The sequence below is a fragment of the Megascapheus bottae genome, chromosome 14 (genome assembly GCF_031878675.1).
Source record: "Megascapheus bottae isolate mThoBot1 chromosome 14, mThoBot2.hap1, whole genome shotgun sequence".
NCBI classification, from domain to species: Eukaryota; Metazoa; Chordata; class Mammalia; order Rodentia; family Geomyidae; genus Megascapheus; species Megascapheus bottae.
This window is the reverse complement of record NC_143522.1, coordinates 46566516-46584312: the sequence shown is the minus strand read 5'-3', so window position 1 is coordinate 46584312 and position 17797 is coordinate 46566516. Positions and strand designations below refer to the sequence as shown.

General features: G+C 36.4%; 1 protein-coding gene across 6 annotated transcripts in view; it reads left to right on the top strand.

Moving 5' to 3' along the window:
• Positions 1-17797, top strand: part of Mipol1 (mirror-image polydactyly 1) — a 268040-nt gene that overhangs the window by 15450 nt on the left and 234793 nt on the right. The gene's annotated exons all lie outside the window — the stretch shown is intronic.

Sequence of the window (17797 nt, the reverse complement as noted above, 5' to 3'; positions counted from 1 at the left end):
ATGTAATAGTATGCTAATAGATTAAGACGAAGCCGAAATCACAAAATGAATAGGAGAGAGATGTAATCTTTCTTCAGTGTGAGCAAGAAGGCAGCATTTACAGTGTAGGTTTATTAGCTGCCAGTCCTGGGGCTTGAACTCAGAGTCTGGGCCCTGTCTTAAGCTTCTTTTACCCAAGGCTAGCATTCCATCATTTGAGCCACAGCGTCACTTGGGCTTTTTTAGTTTTCATGGAACTGAGGAATCAAGCTCAGGGCCTTGTTCACACAAAGCCACATTCCTACCTCACACTGTTGTTTTTACTTTTTCTTTTTTATTGTGCCATACCATTTTAAAATTTATTATTTTAAAATTTATTATTAGATATTACCAATAGGCTACTATAAATATTTTGTAATTATTTTGGTATAGTTTATAAATAGAACTGCATATCTACATCACTAGTAATTTGTAGTGGAATTTCACTAGTGAAATACAAATAGGTTGTGCAGATATGTACTTACAGTATACATTACCAACAAGCTTTTCAAAATTATTTTGAATTTATACTCCTATAGCAGTGTGTGTATTCGTTTCTTCCAAATGTTTGTAATACTTCACACATTTCTTTAATTTTAGCCATCTAGGTGGGTATTTAATGATATCACATTAGGGTTTTCCTCAATTTCCCTAATGAACAATACTATTGAAACCTCTTTTTATGAATTTATGAATAGAGCAGCATCCAGGGTGTATGAGGGGAAAACTTTTCACAAGGTGTTGAAGTAAGACAAGAGAAATGATTGATTAAAACAGAAAATAGCAAGTTAAAAGTTTCTGATCAGAAGGGTATCTGGTTAGAGTTTACTTGGTAGTTTAATTTTTGAAAAGTTTAATTTTACACTTTAGGTTGATTTGAGTTGTATATTTGAAAGGAACTAACTGTATTTGGGGGAAAATAAGAGTGTTAAGTCCTATATGATGTAGTGTTTGGTGTTGAATTTCAACCCTCTGAACATACCTTCTTTGCTATTTACCAGTTTTCCCTCTGATTAGAAGTCTACCTGTCTAGTTATAACTTCTCTGAACAGGTCTTACAGCTTTTGCTTTCTACTATTCCTTTAAAATAGAACAGGGCCTGGAGTTTAGCCTACTGCTTGGTGCTTGCCTAGCATACACGAAGACCGGGTTTGATTCCTTGGTACTGCATACATAGAAAAAAGCCAGAAATGGTGCTGTGGCTCAAGTGGTAGAGCACTACCCTTGAGAAAGCCCAAGGACAGTGCCCAGGACTGGCAAAAATAAAGAAAAGAACAAAAGAGAAGAAGTGGAAGTAGCGCTGTGGCTCAGGGGGTAGGGTGGTAGCCAGGCCTAGAGTTGCCAGGCCCAGAGTCCAAGTCCTATGACTGTCCCCCACCCCCAGAAAAGAAAAAAAAAAGGGAAAAAGTAAGGAAAGAAATGGGCACAAATTTTCTTTGAAATATGTGTAAACGGTTCAGAAAAGAAAGGATAACATCTACATAGTAGAGACTAAAAATATATTTTGAAAAGCAGAAAATGCTTTTTGAGGTGCTTTGAGATGGTAATTTGCTATGGCTTGAAAGGCTTAATTGGGGATTAAGTCTCACAGATATTTTTGCTCAATCTGGCCCCAAACAACAGCCTCTCTAGCTCAGTCTCCTGAGTAGCTAAGGTTATACTAGGATTATACTAGGATTATAGGCATGAGCCAACGGTGTCTGGCTTTTTTTTTTTTTTTTGCTGGTCCTGGGGCTTGAACTCAAGGCCTGGGCACTGCATGTGAGCTTCTTTTGCTCAGGGTTAGCAAGAAATAAACATGGTATATATACGGTTCAGTATTCTCACTAGGAGTCTTGGAATATAGTCCTCTTAGGTAAGACTATTACAATATTTTTTTTAAAAAATGTTAAGTGTAGGGCCAAGAATTTGGCCTAGTGGTAGATTGCTTGCCTAGCATGTACAAAGACCTGGGTTCAATTCATGGGTACCACATACATAGGGGAAAAAAAAGCCAGAAGTGGTGCTGAAGCTCAAGTGCTAGAGCTCTAGCCTTGAGGAAGTCCAAGGACAGTGCTCAGGCCCTGAACTCAAGCCCAGGACTGCCCCCCCCCCCAAAAAAAAATATTAAGTGCAGGGCCTGGAGTTTGGCATAGTGGTAGATTGCTTGCTTAGCATGCATGAAGACCCAGGTTCAGTTCCTCGGTACCACATACATAGAAAAGCCAGAAGTGGTGCTGTGGCTCAAGTGGTAGAGCACTAGCCTTGAGGAAAAGCCCAAGGACAGTGCTCAGGCCCTGAGTTCAAGGCCCAGGACTGGCAAAAAAAATCTTAAGTGCAGTAAAAATCTTTTGACATCTTCCTTTTCTGTGTTCATAAGTTATTTCTTCTTTACTGTCTTGATCAGTTTGGAAAGAAGTTTAATTTGCATTTATCTTTTCAAACATACACACACCTTTTTGTTTCCTTTTTTAATATTGATTTTATGTTGTCAATCCATTGGTAGTCTCTGGCTACCATTTCCTTATGCTTGTTTTGGTTTAAACCTCTCTCTTTTTCTGAAAATTCTGTATGAATGAGAGGCTTACCTCTAGTTTTCATATGAACACTTAGTATGATAGGTTTTCTTTGAAGAATAAATATAGCTTCCACAAATATATTTTAATGTATTGTGTTAATATATTATATTTTAATATATTTAATATTTCTAAGTAGTTTTATTTTATAATGTGTTTTAAATTTTTGTTGTTGTTGGACACGGGGCTTGAATTCTGGGCCTGGGAGCTGTCCTTGAGCTCTTTCAGCTCAAGGCTAGTGCTCTACCACTTTTAGCCGCCGTGCCACTTCTGGTTTTCTGGTGGCTAATTGGAAGAGTCTCACGGACTTTCCTGCCTGCTTGGGCTAGCTTTGAACCCCAGTCCTTAAATCTCAGCCTTCTGAGTAGCTCGGATTACAGGCGTGAGCCACAGTGTCAAGTTTATGAATATGTTGGGGTCTTTTTGATAGACCAGGTAAAGTATGGGGTTTTTTTTAGGGAGGAAGGGAGGTGGAGTTGTGTTGGTCAGAGGCCTTGAATTCTGGGCCTAGGCAGTATCCCTGAGCTCTTCAGGTCAAGGCTAACACTACCACTTTGAACTATAGCACCACTTGGGAGTTTCTGGTGGTTAATTGGGATTGACAGGGGTAAATCCAGGCTAGCTTTGAATGTGATCCTTATTCTCAGCCTCCTGGGTAGCTAGGATTACTGATGTGAGCCACCATTGCCCAGCTATAAAGTATGCTTTGATAAGTTTGCTATGTGTGCTTGAAAGAATTGTTTATTCTCCTATTTTGCTATCATGTTATAGATTTTTCGCTAAATGTCAATTATCTATGTATTTATTTTTGCCAGTCCTGGGTCTTGAACTCAGGACCTGAGCACTGTCCTTGGGCTTGCTCAAGGTTAGTGCTCTACCACTTAAGCCATAGCATCATTTCCAGGTTTTTTTCTATGTATGTGGTATAAAGGAACAGAACCTGGGTCTTCGTGCATGCTAGGCAAGCACTCTACCGCTAGGCCAAACTCGCAGTCCTAAATGTCAATTATCTTTAGTTTATTTGTTTGTGTTATTATTATTATTTTTGTCATTGTGACCAAGTATCTGGGAAAACCAACTTAAAGGAAGAAAGGTTTTTTTGTGATTCATGGTTCCAGTCCATAATTGGCTGCCTCCATTGCTTTGGCCCTGAAGTGAAGGAAAGAACAGTGCCAGGGACACATGAGTTGTGTACCTCAGGGTTAGTAGGGTGAATAGGAAAAAAGGTCTAGAAACAACATAAACATTTCCAAGGCATGACCCCAGTGACCCACTTCCTTCAACTAGGCCCTATACCTTCATAGACTATCAATATGATAGACTATCAATCAGTTATCAATAAATTAAGCCACTGATGAAGTTAGAGCTCTCACAACACAATCACCTCTAAACAACCTATCCTTTAGGAACCCAAGCCCTTAACACATGAGGCATCATGGAATATTTTTTTTCTTTTTCTTTGCCAGTCGTAGGGCTTGAACTCAGGGTCTCAGTACTCTCCTTGGACTATGTTCAAGGGTAGAGCTCTACCACTTGAACCACAGCACCACTTCCAGCTTTTTCCTATGTATGTGGTACTGAGGAATCAAACCCAGGCCTTTGTGCTTGCTAGGCAAGCACTCTACCACTAGGCCAAACTCCTGGCCCAATCATCATGGAACATTTTTAGATTCAAATTGCAGCTATGATAGACAACTGGCAAAATATTTTGGTCAATAGGAAAAGAGAAACCTAAGTATAGAATGGGCTCAATTCCAAAAAGAGCAAGAACAAATGAGATTGTAGTAAAGGACAGGGAGCTCAGTAAATGGGGACAATATCTTAGCTGGAGAGCATCCTGGTTAAATACCCTGGAAAGAATTCTTTCTGTTGATAGGTCCAGATGATCATTCTCTCTAAACTGACTTACTATGATTCTTGTTCAAAGAGATGCCAGATAACTACTAGAAAACTGGAAATGGAGCTGTGCCTCAAGGGATATGGTGGTAGCCTTGAGCTGAAGAGCTCAGGTTACAAAGCCCAGGCACAGAGTTCAAGCTCCACAACCGGAAAAAAAGAAGTGCCAAAGGGAAGTGGGGACAAAAACATGAGAAAGGGGTGGCAGTGATTGTTAAATAATGCACCTTCTATCTGGAGAATATAATGTAACCCTTCTGTTAATTGCTATATATATATATATATATAAAGGATAAGAACATATTAAATGAAAAAATGTGAAAATCATGAAAAAAAAAAGTGCCTGAGAGTTGAGGCTTACTTGATTGGAGGATTCAGAAGAGCCTAGTTAAAATTTGGTCTTAATCACTTCGAGTATTGAGAGTTTATTTATTTATGTATTGTGTGTACATACATACGTACACACTTATACTGAGTCTTGAACTCAGAGGCTAGTGTTGTCACTCAAGGCTGATACTTTGCCATTTTAAGCCACACTTTGGGCTTTTTGCACATTAATTCAAGATAAGAATGTTGTAGACTTCTGAGGGAAGCTTCTATCTTCAGATTTCAGCCTCCTAAGCAGCTTTGACTATAGGCATGGTCCACCAGTGCCAACTTTGGGTTTTTCTAGCATGTGATTTTTCTGAAATTTTTCTCCTGCTTCTTAAGAGAGATGTTATGTTCTTTGTACCTTTGGTTATTTTGTCAGTTTTTGCGCGAAGTATTTATTTATTTATATGTATTTATCTTTAGTTGTACAAAACATCAATTCAACATGTTAGCTTGTGAGTATAATAATTATTGCTTCTTTCATCATTCTCTTGTATTTTCCCATTCCCCATTCCTTTCAATTTGTCCAGTTCCATTTTCATACATTGAATATTATGATTACTTATCTCTGGCTAGTGAATTAAATTCTTCAGTATGCTTTATAGTTTGAGCAATATCCCTTGTATTGCTACTCTTTTTTCATATATTTTTATTGTAATTAATAGAAGGGTTACATTATATTCACCAGATAGAAGGTACATTAATTCACAAATAATGATACCCTTTCGCATGTCATGGTCCCCATTTCCCTTCCCCCCATCTTGATATCCCCCCTTCCCTCTCCTACTTCAAATAACCAATTAAGCATATATAAAATATATCAGATAACAATGTGAAATATTGTAACAATACGAGATAACCAAAGGACAGCAAAAGAGATGAGCAATAATATAGTACATTAAAGACAACAATCACACTTTTTTTTTCCCTGTCCTGGGAAAACTCAGGGCCTGGGTGCGTGCTGTCCCTGAGCTGCTTTTTGCCTAAGACTAGCACTCTACCACTTGAGCCACAGCATCACTTCTGGCTTTTTCTGTTTATTTGGTACTGAGGAATCAAACCCAGGGCTTCATGCATGCTAAGCAATCACTGTAGTACTAAGCCACATTCCCAGCCCCATAGCTACTCTTAATAATTTTAGTTAATATTGGCATATTCTATTTCACTGTATTCTAAATAGTATGCAGTTAAAGTAAATTTTTCAATATTTTAATTTGCATGTTATTTGCTTAATTGAAATGACATTTTAATTTTAGAAAAATGGTATCATATCAAATATCTTTTACATAAAGCATAAATTATAAAGGTTTAAATATTCATCACAGAACTGGAAAAAATTTGCATCTTTAGTTTACTTTCTTGAATAGAATTTGAATATATGTAATTTATATAATTTATCTTTGAGTACTATGCTGAAATGCTACTTTGTATTGTTATAACATATGTACATAACCTAAACAAAATTTAAACATTTTAATTCATCCTTGTTAGTGAACTATTTTCTGAAGTGTGACACATTTAAAAATATGCTTTGAAACTAATTTGTATCTTAATACTTTATTATCACTTAACTAATACAAGTTGAAGCCCTCTCCTTAATTTATGTCAAACAATATATTGCCAGCACAGGAGTCCCAGATATTGTGTGCTATAGCTTATAATGTCACAAAGAAGAACATTGCATTCAGTGGCATTGGTTGACACAGTGGGGCAAGATTATTGTAACTCATTTGGGTGTGTGAACAGCTTAGGAAATTCAAAATTGTGCTGTCAGAGTTTTTAATGATTCTTTACTAGTAAGAAACTGTGAGGTCAGCATCTTAATTTCTATTGTCCTTAATGTAGATTATTAATTTTTATCTTGTTGTAAAATAAAATCTGCATTCATATTTATTTATTTATTATTGGTTGTGGGACTTGAACTCTGGGCCTGGGTGCTGTCCCTGAGCTCTCCAGCTCAATGCTAGCATTCTACCTCTTGAGCCACCACTTCCTGCATTCACATTTTAAATGTCTATGTCTATTTTTTATGCATTTAGGATTACAGTCGTGTTTAAAACTATTTAAAACTATATGTCTCATTGAATATTTGTGAGATGTTCCTTTTAGTTTCCCAAACAAAAACCTATGTTACTACCATACAGTGGACTAGTAAACAAGCTTTAAAATGATCATTGAAGACTATCACTTTTAATAACATTTATTTTTGGCACAATATTGTTATTATAAATGATAAAAAAAACATAGATACAGAATGGTGACAGGGATGTGTCCTTGGGACATTTGTAGCCTCAAGTAAAGTGTATGTTTTAGGGAAACAATTATAAATACTTGCTACTTTTAAAATTTATTTTTATTTATTAATGATTTGGAATTCAGTACCTTGTGCTTGCTAGGCAGGTACTCTGCTCTACCAGTTGTGCTACACTCTTAGCCTTCTGAATGGTCATAGGACATAGATTATATTGAAGGTTCATATTTGTAGCCTACTGAGAACATATGTATCCGTCTTAGGAATTCCTGTGACACTTAGACACCATTTTGATTGTTGTCTCACTGTATTACTACTTGTATAGATGTTGTAATCATGCAGGCATTAAAATTGTTGTTGTCTTCTGGGAATTTATCTAATTTTATGGAAGATACTCTCTCTCTATAATTACCATTACTATCTTGGTTGCTTCATAGAGATATGTGAGGAGTTATGTGATGCTATCTCCCCATAATTTTGCCCTACTATTTTGTGAAAGCCTTTGCAAAACTTTTTTTCCTCCTTCCTCCCCCCCCCCTTTTTTTTTTTGTTAAAACCAGTCCTGGGGCTTGAACTAAGGGCTTGGGCATAGTTCCTAAGCTTCTTTTGTTTAAGGATAACCCTGTAGGCCACTTGAGCCACAATGCCACTTCTGGCTTCTTCTGTTTTTGTGGTACTGAGGAATCAAACATAGGGCTTCATTCATGCTAGACAAGCACTATACCACTAAACCAATATTTTTTGTCTTGGATATTTTATTAGTTTGTAAAATCTAGAATTTGATTTCTCAAAACTGGGAAAAAGAAGTGATTTGCCAAAGTCAACAATTAATAAATGGACAGCACTTCTATCCAAGCATTTATTTATTTATTTTTTAATTTTAATTTTTTGACAGTCCTGGGCTTGAGCTCAGGGCCTGAGCACTGTCCTTAGACTTTCTCAAGGCTAGAGCTCTACCACTTGAGCCTCAGCATCACTTTCGGCTTTTTTCTATGTGTGTGGTATGGAGGAATCGAACCCTGGTCTTCATGCATGCTAGGCAAGCACTCTATCACTAGGCCAAACTCCTGGCCCCCCAAGAATTTATTTTATGATTTTATAGGAATCAAACAAATTATAAAAAGTGACTGAGTTTGGCCGGGAGTTTGGCGTAGTGGTAGAGTGCTTGCCTAGCATGCATGAAGACCCAGGTTCGAAATGGTGCTGAAGCTCAAGTAGTAGAGCTCTAGCCTTGAGAAAGTCCAAGGATAGTGCTCAGGCCCTGAGCTCAAGGCCAGGACTGGCAAAAAAAAAAAAAAAAAAGTGACTGAGTGAAGGAAAATCATTCAGAAAATTCAACTAATACTTCGCTGAATTAAGAATCCCTTCTGGGTTATATCAGAAGTAACCTTTTAAAGGAGAGTAGATATTATTATATTTGGAAAGTTACTAATTATTAAGAACACTGATTTCTAATAAATTTATGACAATGATGTCACTATTATTTAGAAGATATTCTATCAGAGAAGGGGAAATCATTTGGAATGTATGCAGTGCTGTGAGAACTAGAAAACTCACCTGGCATATGTCTTTAGTGGCTTAAAACTATAAATTTCTAGGATTCAGAAATCTGAATTAAATTTTTTGTGTTGAAAAAACATGTCAGTAGCACTTTGTTATTTTAAACAATCTGTAAATGACAGTCTGTTTTCTTCTGCTTCTTAAAAACTTGCAGGTAGAAAGGAAAATATGTATTTCTTCCAAGGTAGTGGTAATCAGTGATTATTTTACCTTTTTTGTATCTGTTCATTTCTTAGAATTTGTTTCAATGTAGTAAAGTATTCCATCTAACTAGTAGAGTCACTGTCTTTTCTCTGTGTCCATTTCTGCGTTTTGGCTATTGTGGTGGAGAAACACACACACATACACACACGCATACACACACAGTCTAAAACATAAAAGTGTTGGGGGGGAGGGAGAAAAGAGGGGGAAGAAGATAGGAGAAGGAAAGAATGATTCAAAAGATAATGAATAAAGGGCCTGGGAGTTTGGTCTAGTGGTAGAGTGCTTGCCTAGCATGTACCAAGACCTGGATTCCATTCCTTGGTACCAATAGAACAAAGCCGGAAGTGGTGCTGAGGCTCAAGTGGTAGAGTTCTAACCTTGAGAAAATACAAGGACAGTTCTCAGGCCCAGAGCTAAAGCCCAGGACTGGCAAAAAAAAAAAAAAAATATATATATATATATGTATATATATATATAATGGATAGGATATGGTTAGAATTATTCTCAGACATCACAGAATCAGTTTATATTAGATTTTACTGCACCAAATTGTCTTCAAGTTGTAGCATAGGAATAGTCAGATCTTTCTCAATTGTAATTTCATAGAGATTAATTTTTTTTTGCTGGTCCTGGGGCTTGAACTCAGGGCTTGGGTACTGTCCTTGAGCTTTCTCAAAGCTAGCTCTCTACTACTTGAGCCACAGCAACACTTTTGACTTTTTCTGTGTATGTGGTACCATGAAATCGACCCAGGGCTTCATCCATGCTAGGTCACACTAGGTCATACTCCAGGCCTTTTATATATATATTTTTTTATTGTAATTAATAGAAGGGTTATATTATATTCATCAGATAGAAGGTACATTACTTCAAAAATATTGAAACCCTTTCTCATGTCCTGTTTCCCATTTCCCTCCCCACTCCCCCCTCACAACTTGAGTTCCTCCTTTCCCTCTCCTATTTCAAACAACCAATTAAGCATATATAAAATATATCAGATAACAAGGTGAAATATTGTAACAATATGAGATAACCAAGGGACAATAAAAGCGATGAGTGATAACATAGTACATCAAGGACAACAATCACTCATTATATGGCTTAGTTTCTATATCCTGGAGGTCCTTACATTTAGTGTCATGCTATATGGCCTTCTGTATCTAGATTTTGTTCTATTGCGAATCTCTGCTAGGAGAGCCCAAGGTTCCTACTGATTATAACAAATGAGGGAGACTATTGGGCCTATGTTCCTTTGAGTCTGGCTTACTTCACTTAATATGATGTTTTCTAAGTCTTTCCATTTCCTTACAAATACTCCAGGCCTTTTTTAAATGTATTTTCTTTGTTTTCTTCCTACTATTTCTTTTTTTTTTAATTGTAATGTATAGAGGGGTTACAGTTATATTGGCCAGATAGAAGGTACATTACTTCTCACACCTTGATACTCCTCCTCATATTTTTTCCACATTTCCCTCCCCCACCCCCTCCCAATCATCTTGTTTTCCCCCTTCCCTTTCCTATTTCAAATAAACAAATAAACATATATAGGATATACTAGGTAACAAAGTCAGATACTGTAATAATATGAGATTAACCAAAGGGCAACCAAGGAGAAGAGAAATAATATAGTACATTAAGAACAACAATCACTCAATATAAAGCTCTTGTTTCTATATCCTAGAAGTCCTTTCATTTAGCCTTATCCTATATGGCCTTATGTATGTAGGTTTTGCAGTATTGTAATCCTCTGCGAGGAAAGTCCTAGGTGTGTACTAATTATTATGACCCAGAAACTCTATTCCTTGACATTTACCCAATCGTCTAGAAACAAGGACATACTAAACCCACTAGCACAATGATGTTCATTGCAGCACTATTTATCATAGCAAAGATATGGAACCAACTCAGATGCCCCTCAGTAGATGATTGGATCAACAAGATGTGGTATTTATACACAATAGAATGCTGCTATCAGAACGAATGACATCACCCCATTTGTAAGGAAATGGAAAGACTTGGGAAAAAATCATATTAAGTGAAGTAAGCCAGACTCAAAGGAACATAGGCTCAATGGTTTCCCTTATTTTTTATTTTTATTTTTGCCAGTCTTGAGGCTTGAAATCAGGGTCTGTGCACTATCATTGAGCTTCTTTTTCTCAAGTCCAGCACTCAACCACTAGAACCACAGCACCACTTCTGGCCTTTTTTCATGTTTATGTGGTACTGAGGAATCGAACCTAGGTTCATGCATGCTAGGCCAGCATTCTACCACTAAGCTACATTCCCAGCCTATGAGATTAATTTGTTATGTTTCCTATTATTACAAGGAAATATTCAAGACTGTCTATAAAGTAACACTTCTTTTAAACTCAGAACCTTGGAGGTTCAAGGGCAATGGTGCTAATGTTCATTTGGCCCTGGTAAGGACCTTTTGATGGTTGTCTTCACATTTGTGGGAGAACTCGTGATACTGACAGATAAGAATGTGAAACAGAATCATAGTGAGGTGGCCAGGTTTGCTCCTTTGTAACTATTCTCTTGTTCAAACTAACCAAAGACCTGTGAGACTTAGATTGATTCCTTCCTTTCAGGGGCAGTCACTTCTGTGACCTAATCTGTTTCCTGTCTTTTAATGGTGTACATTACCTCCCCGCATTGCCATACATAGTACCAGCCTCCAACACATGAACTCTTGAGAGCCCTAATCGAACCGTATCCAAACTATAGCAAGGATTCTAAAATAATCCAAAAATTTTCTTGAAAGGCTTTGCCTTGTATAATTTATTTAAACATATATAGTTTTCTGCTAGGATCTGCCCTCAGTGGATTCTAAAGCTATGAATGAGGATATTATTAAGTCTGTAAGGAATATTAAAAGGTTAATGTATTAAATTTTTATTGTGGTTGGGAATGTAGTTTAGTGGTAGAGTGCTTGCCTAGTATACATGAAGCCCTGGGTTCGATTCCTCAGTATCATATACACAGAAAAAGCCAGAATTGGTGCTGTGGCTCAAGTGGTAGAGTGCTAGCTTTGAGAAAGTTCAGAGATAGCTCAGGTCCTGAGTTCAAGTCCCAAGACCAGCCAAAGGTAAAATAAAAAACAAAATTTTATTATACACATGATTTAACTTCAAGAGGGTAATAGACTAACATCAATTAATTTAAAACAACAAGAGAAATACAATTAAATTCTATATTGAGTTTATGCAGAGATGTGGAAATCAAAGAGGAACAATCAATTACTGTTATTACTGACTATATGCCTCCTTATGCTAGTAATTGACATTAGTGAGCTTTTGTTCTTAAATTTATTTACATTATATCATAATTCAAAAAAAATTAAGTTTGAGCAGAGACCTAGTTACGTCAATGATTAATATGTTTTGACATTATTAAAAAATGTATGTTACTAGAAAAACAAATACCCCATGAGTTCATTTATGTGTGGAATCTAACAAAGTAGAATACAGAAATGAAAATTCGTAGCGGACAGAAAGTTGAGGGGAGCTGTGGAGAGATATTGGCCAAATGATAAAAAAAAATTCCAGTAAGAAAGATTAATTTCAAGAGGTTTATTGAACAATCTAGTGTTTGTGATTAATAACAATGTATCACATTCTTGAAAATTGCTGACAGTCTTTCTAGAAAAAAAGAAAATTATTTTACTTAGCTCTGTAGAAGCATTCTACAATAAATATATATTTCTTTTTTCTTTTTCTTTTGGCCAGTCCTGGGTCTTGAACTCAGGGCCTGGACACTGTCCCAGTGCTTTTTTGTGCAATGTTGTATACTACCAGTTTGAGCCACAGTGCCACTTCCAGTTTTTTTGTGTATATATGGTACTAAGGAATTGAACCCAGCATGCTAGGCAAGCTCTCAACTACTAAGCCGCATTCCAAGCCCCGGATATATATTTCAAAACATGCTTTACTGGGTAAATGTACACAGTCTTGGTCAACTGTTTTATTTACTTGCTTATTAATTTATGTATTTATGATACTAGGATATCATTAGATTCTTTTTTCATATATTTTTATTGTAATTAATAGAAGGGTTACACTATATTCACCAAATAGAAGATGCATTACTTCACATACATTGATACCCTTTCTCATGTCTTGGTCCTCCATTTCCCTCCTCCCATCCCCACCCCTCATCTTGTTTTCTTCCCTTCCCTATCTGATTTCAAATAACCAGATAAACATATAACCAAATACGCATATATACAATATATCAGATAACCAGGTGAAATATTGTAACAATATGAGATAACCAAGGGACTGCAAAAGAGATGAGAGATAACATAGTTCATTAAGGATAAAAATCACTTGTTATATGGCTTTCATTTCTATATCTTGAAGGTCCTTTCATTTAACATCATTCTATTTGATCTTATGTATCTAGGTTTTGTTTTACTGTAACTCTGCTAGGAGAGCCCAAGGTTTATACTGATTATGACACATAAGGGAAACCATTGAGCCTATATTCCTTTGAGTCTGGCTTAATTCTCTTAATATGATTTTTTCTAAGTCTTTCCATTTCCTTACAAATAGGGGGATGCCATTCTTTCTGACAGCAGCATAGAATTCCATTGCGTAAAAATACCACATCTTGTTGATCCACTCATCAACTGAGGGGTATCTGGGTTGGTTCCATATCTTTTGCTATGGTAAATAGTGCTGTGATGAACATCGTTGTGCTAGTGGATTTAGTATGTCCTTGTTTCTGGACAATTGGGTAAATGCCAAGTAGTGGAATTGCTGGGTCATAGGGGAGCTCTATGTTTAGACTTTTGAGGAACTGCCATACTGCTTTCCATAGTGGTTGAATGAGTTTACACTTCCACCAACAGTGTAGTAGTGATCCCTCCTGGCCACATCCCCTCCAGCATCTGTTATTATTCGTTTTCCTGATCCTGGCCAATCTAACTGGAGTGAGGTAGAATGTTAGAGTTGTTTGATTTGCATTTCTTTTATGGCCAGAGATATTAAGCATTTCTTCATGTGTCTATAGGCCATTCTTATTTCTTCTTCAGAGAAGACTCTCTTTAGGTCTTTGGCCCATCTTTTAATGGGATGGTTGTTTCTTTGGAGATTAGTTTTGGAGTGATTCAATTTTTTGAGCTGTTGATATATTTTAGATATGAGGCCTTTGTCCATTGTAGATATCATAAGATTCTTGTGCTTGAGTTTAGTCCTTGTGTTTTCTAGACAGGCTCTACTACTTAAGCTATACCCCAGCTCTTTTTAGTTATTTGAGAGTTAGGGTTTTGTTTTTTCTTCTAAACCAACCTCAAACCATGATCTTCTCTCCAATAGCCTTTCCCATAGCTTGGATTAACAGCAATCATCATAATTTATTTGGTGAGATGAGGAGTCTCACTTTTCTTTTTTGGCCATTTAGTACCAGACTAAATTCCTCATGATCTCTGCCTTCCAAGTAGCTGGTATTACAGGCATGAGCCACCATGCGTGGTCTTAAATATATATTTTGAACTGGCTATTTAAAGTATTTTAAATAATGTCTAAGGCGGGGGTGGGAGGGAGGGAAATGAGGACCAAGACATGAGAAAGGATATCAGTGTTTGTGAAGTAATACACCTTCTATCTGGTGAATATAATGTAACCCTTCTATTAATTACAATAAAAATATATGGGGAAAATAATATCTATGTCTTCTGTAATGTTTAAGATTTTCATCAAGTTTTCTGAAAATACATTTCTTTTTACTGTTATTCATTACTGACAAAGTATCTAGAAACTCTGCATATGTTTTGTAGTCTCCCTAAGTATTTGTCAGTATGGAATAATACATTTTAGAGGATTGCTATTGTATAATTTGTTCTTTACCGTAGAATTCACAAATAATTATTTTTGTAATTGTTGGTGAGGTTGTGTCTTGAATTCTTTGCCTGGACACTGTCCCTGAGCTCTTACTCCTGCCCACCTCAGTCCTGGGGCTTGAACTCAGGGACTGGGTACTCTCCTTGAGCTTTCTCAAGGCTAACACTGTACCATTTGAGCCACAGTGATTCTGTTTATGTGGTACCAAGGAATCAAACCAAGGGCTTTATGCATGCTAGGCAAACACTCTACCATTAGGCCACACTCTGGCCTCCTTGAACTCTTTTTGCTGGCATTCTACCATTTTGAGGTTCACTGCCACTTCTGATTTTCTACTGGTTAGTTGGAGGTAAAAGTCTCACAGTGACTTTTCTACCTGGCCTGGCTTCGAATTGTTATCCTCAGATAACAGCCTCCTGAGTCTCTAGAATTAGAGGCATAAATCACCAGCTCCTGGCTAGATTTTTTTCTTAAAAAAAAAAAAAAAGCAACTGCTACTATTTGTCTTTCTAGGAGGAAGTTGGATAGATGTTGAGGAAATCACAATTATTTAGGAATATCACTTGAGTAAAAATTTTTGGTCTACATATAGAATAATTACCTCTTATTCATGAAAACTGGCCTTTTAAGAGTCATTTTTGTTTGCTACAAAATGAGTGAAGTATAAAAAACAAGCTCTAGAAATGTTAGAAATGTTTTTCCACTAGGTGGGGCTCTATGCTAATGGTAATATGGTGTAACAAACAGAATATGTACTTGAGATAATACAAGATTAAGCTTAAGTAAACTAGTTTATTAACATATCTAAATAATTATTTGTTTATGACATTTGTAAGAAAGTTTATTTTTATATGTAAACTGTTTTTATGTACCAGCTGACTTGAGAACGGATGTACAATTATTTGGTCCTATGTTAAGAATGTATTGTCTTTATTTCAGTTAGCAACTTAAGGTGCTAAAAACAATGTTTAGACTATAGTTGAAGTTACAGTGCATGGCTTCTAATCAACAGTTTACAAGAATAAGTGAAATTCTGCATTCTCTTTGGTATAATATTGATTGGTGCTTATTGTGTGCTTTATATTTAGGCTCATGAATTGATTTCCTCTAGATACTTCTGCATCTGACAGTCAGTCTGTTTATATACTTAATAAACATTCATACTGATTGTCTGTGATAATAATTAATCAAATTGAAATAAGCCAATGGAAATTGCCCCACAAAGACATTTTTTACATGATTTTAGGACAGAAAGTCATTGGAATTCTCTAAGTTCTGTATGAAAGATGCTTTCATCTAAATCAGTTATATCATGGTTTTCATCATTGTCAATCTAGACTTTTATAATTTCTCACTAAACTGTATTAATTAAAACTTTAGAAAATGACCCACAGGGGGCTGGGACTTTGGCCCAGTGGTAGAGTGCTTGCCTAGCATGCACGAAGACCCAGGTTCAATTCCTTGGTACCACATGCTTAGAAAAAGACAGAAGTGGTGCTAAAGCTCAAGTGGTAGAGCTCTAGCTTTGAGAAAAATCCAAGGACAGTGCTCAGACCCTGAGCTTAAGCCCAGGACTGGCAAAAAAAAAAAAAATGACCCACAGATTCTCTGACCTCTTCAAAGTATAACTAGCATGAAGTTCCTTTTTTCCAAATGTGCAAGGCAGGAAGTTTGGTTCCGTAACTATTTTATCTCTAATAAAAGTTTCTCCTTTTTCACTATAATCTCATGAAAGCAATTTTATGTTCTAAAGAGGCAAAACACCACTCCCCCATCTTTTATGGAAAGAACATTGCACTAGGAGTCAGAAGGTCTAGATTTTATTCCTAGAATCCAGGACCTAGGACAATAAATATTTGCTGAATAAATGAATGAATGGCTTTTCTGCTTATTAGTAGTGAGATTATAACCTGGTCAATTAACTTCTCTAAGAGCCTTGTCTATAAAATGAGATTTTGTTAATTCACCACACATTCTGGAGTATTATGAGTCAGGCACACCAATAAGAGATATAAGCCTCCTTCAGGGTAATCAGACTGCTTAATTTTGGGAGGGATAGACAAAAGAATAATTAATATGCACTGTGACAAGGGCTCTAATAGAGGTATATGCAGGTAGCACTATATAGAGACAGTGGCTGCTAGTCTCTGAAATCTGAAAGTACTAGGCAAACATTTGTTTACTAGTAATAAAGAAAGATTGATTTTATGTGTAAAATTATTGCAAAGTTTTAAATTCTAACATTTTCTCAGTACTTGGAGAAACATTTCCTTTTGCCAAAACTGGGATGTAGACTCAGAGCTTTATGTTTGCTGAGTAGGCATTCTACTATTTAAACCAAGTCTTTCATCTTGAGAAAAAAGTTGTGAAAAATATTTTTAAAGCCATACTTCAACTTCGTGTAGTTTCTATTTTCACTATGGAATTAGTGAAAACATAAATTACATTTAGGGTTTTTAAAACTAGGTGATATCATTCAATAGAAAAGTGGTGTATATTTTCTGATTTTAATTGAGTGGAACTATGTGTGTAGTATGGCTAATGGAGAATCAGTTTGCATTGGAGATATGTAGTCTACTTCTCAGGTACATCCTAGTAGTCATATTACAATGTCTGACAACTAAAACAAAAGATGAAGCAGGGTAAATGATTTTCCCAAGTCAAACTCAGAAGTCTTTTAAAAAAGGAGATGAAAAACAACTCCTCAGCCTTGATGAATAATGGTTAGATGAGGAGGGAAAGACAAGAGTTTGGACAGCTCCATGTCACCATGGGCATACAGGGTGAGCTTGCTGCTCAAGGTTACTGGAATGAGTCAACTCCCTGTGAGAGATCTTCTTGTCCTTGCCATAGTACATCTGGTCATCTGCCAGATAAGTGAGGAGAGAGAGAGGTACAAATACCTAGTCTATTTTCAAGACAGATCTGAATTCAAATTCCCATCTATCCCTCTAACAAGTGAATTGGCTTGCTGAAGTCTGTTTCTTGATTTGTTGACTTAGAGTGTGTTCCTGTCCCTGATCCTTTCAGTCAGGTGGGTATTTATGTCTTACATTACATTTAGTGGTAAGCATCTGTTGAACCATCCTAGCATTTAT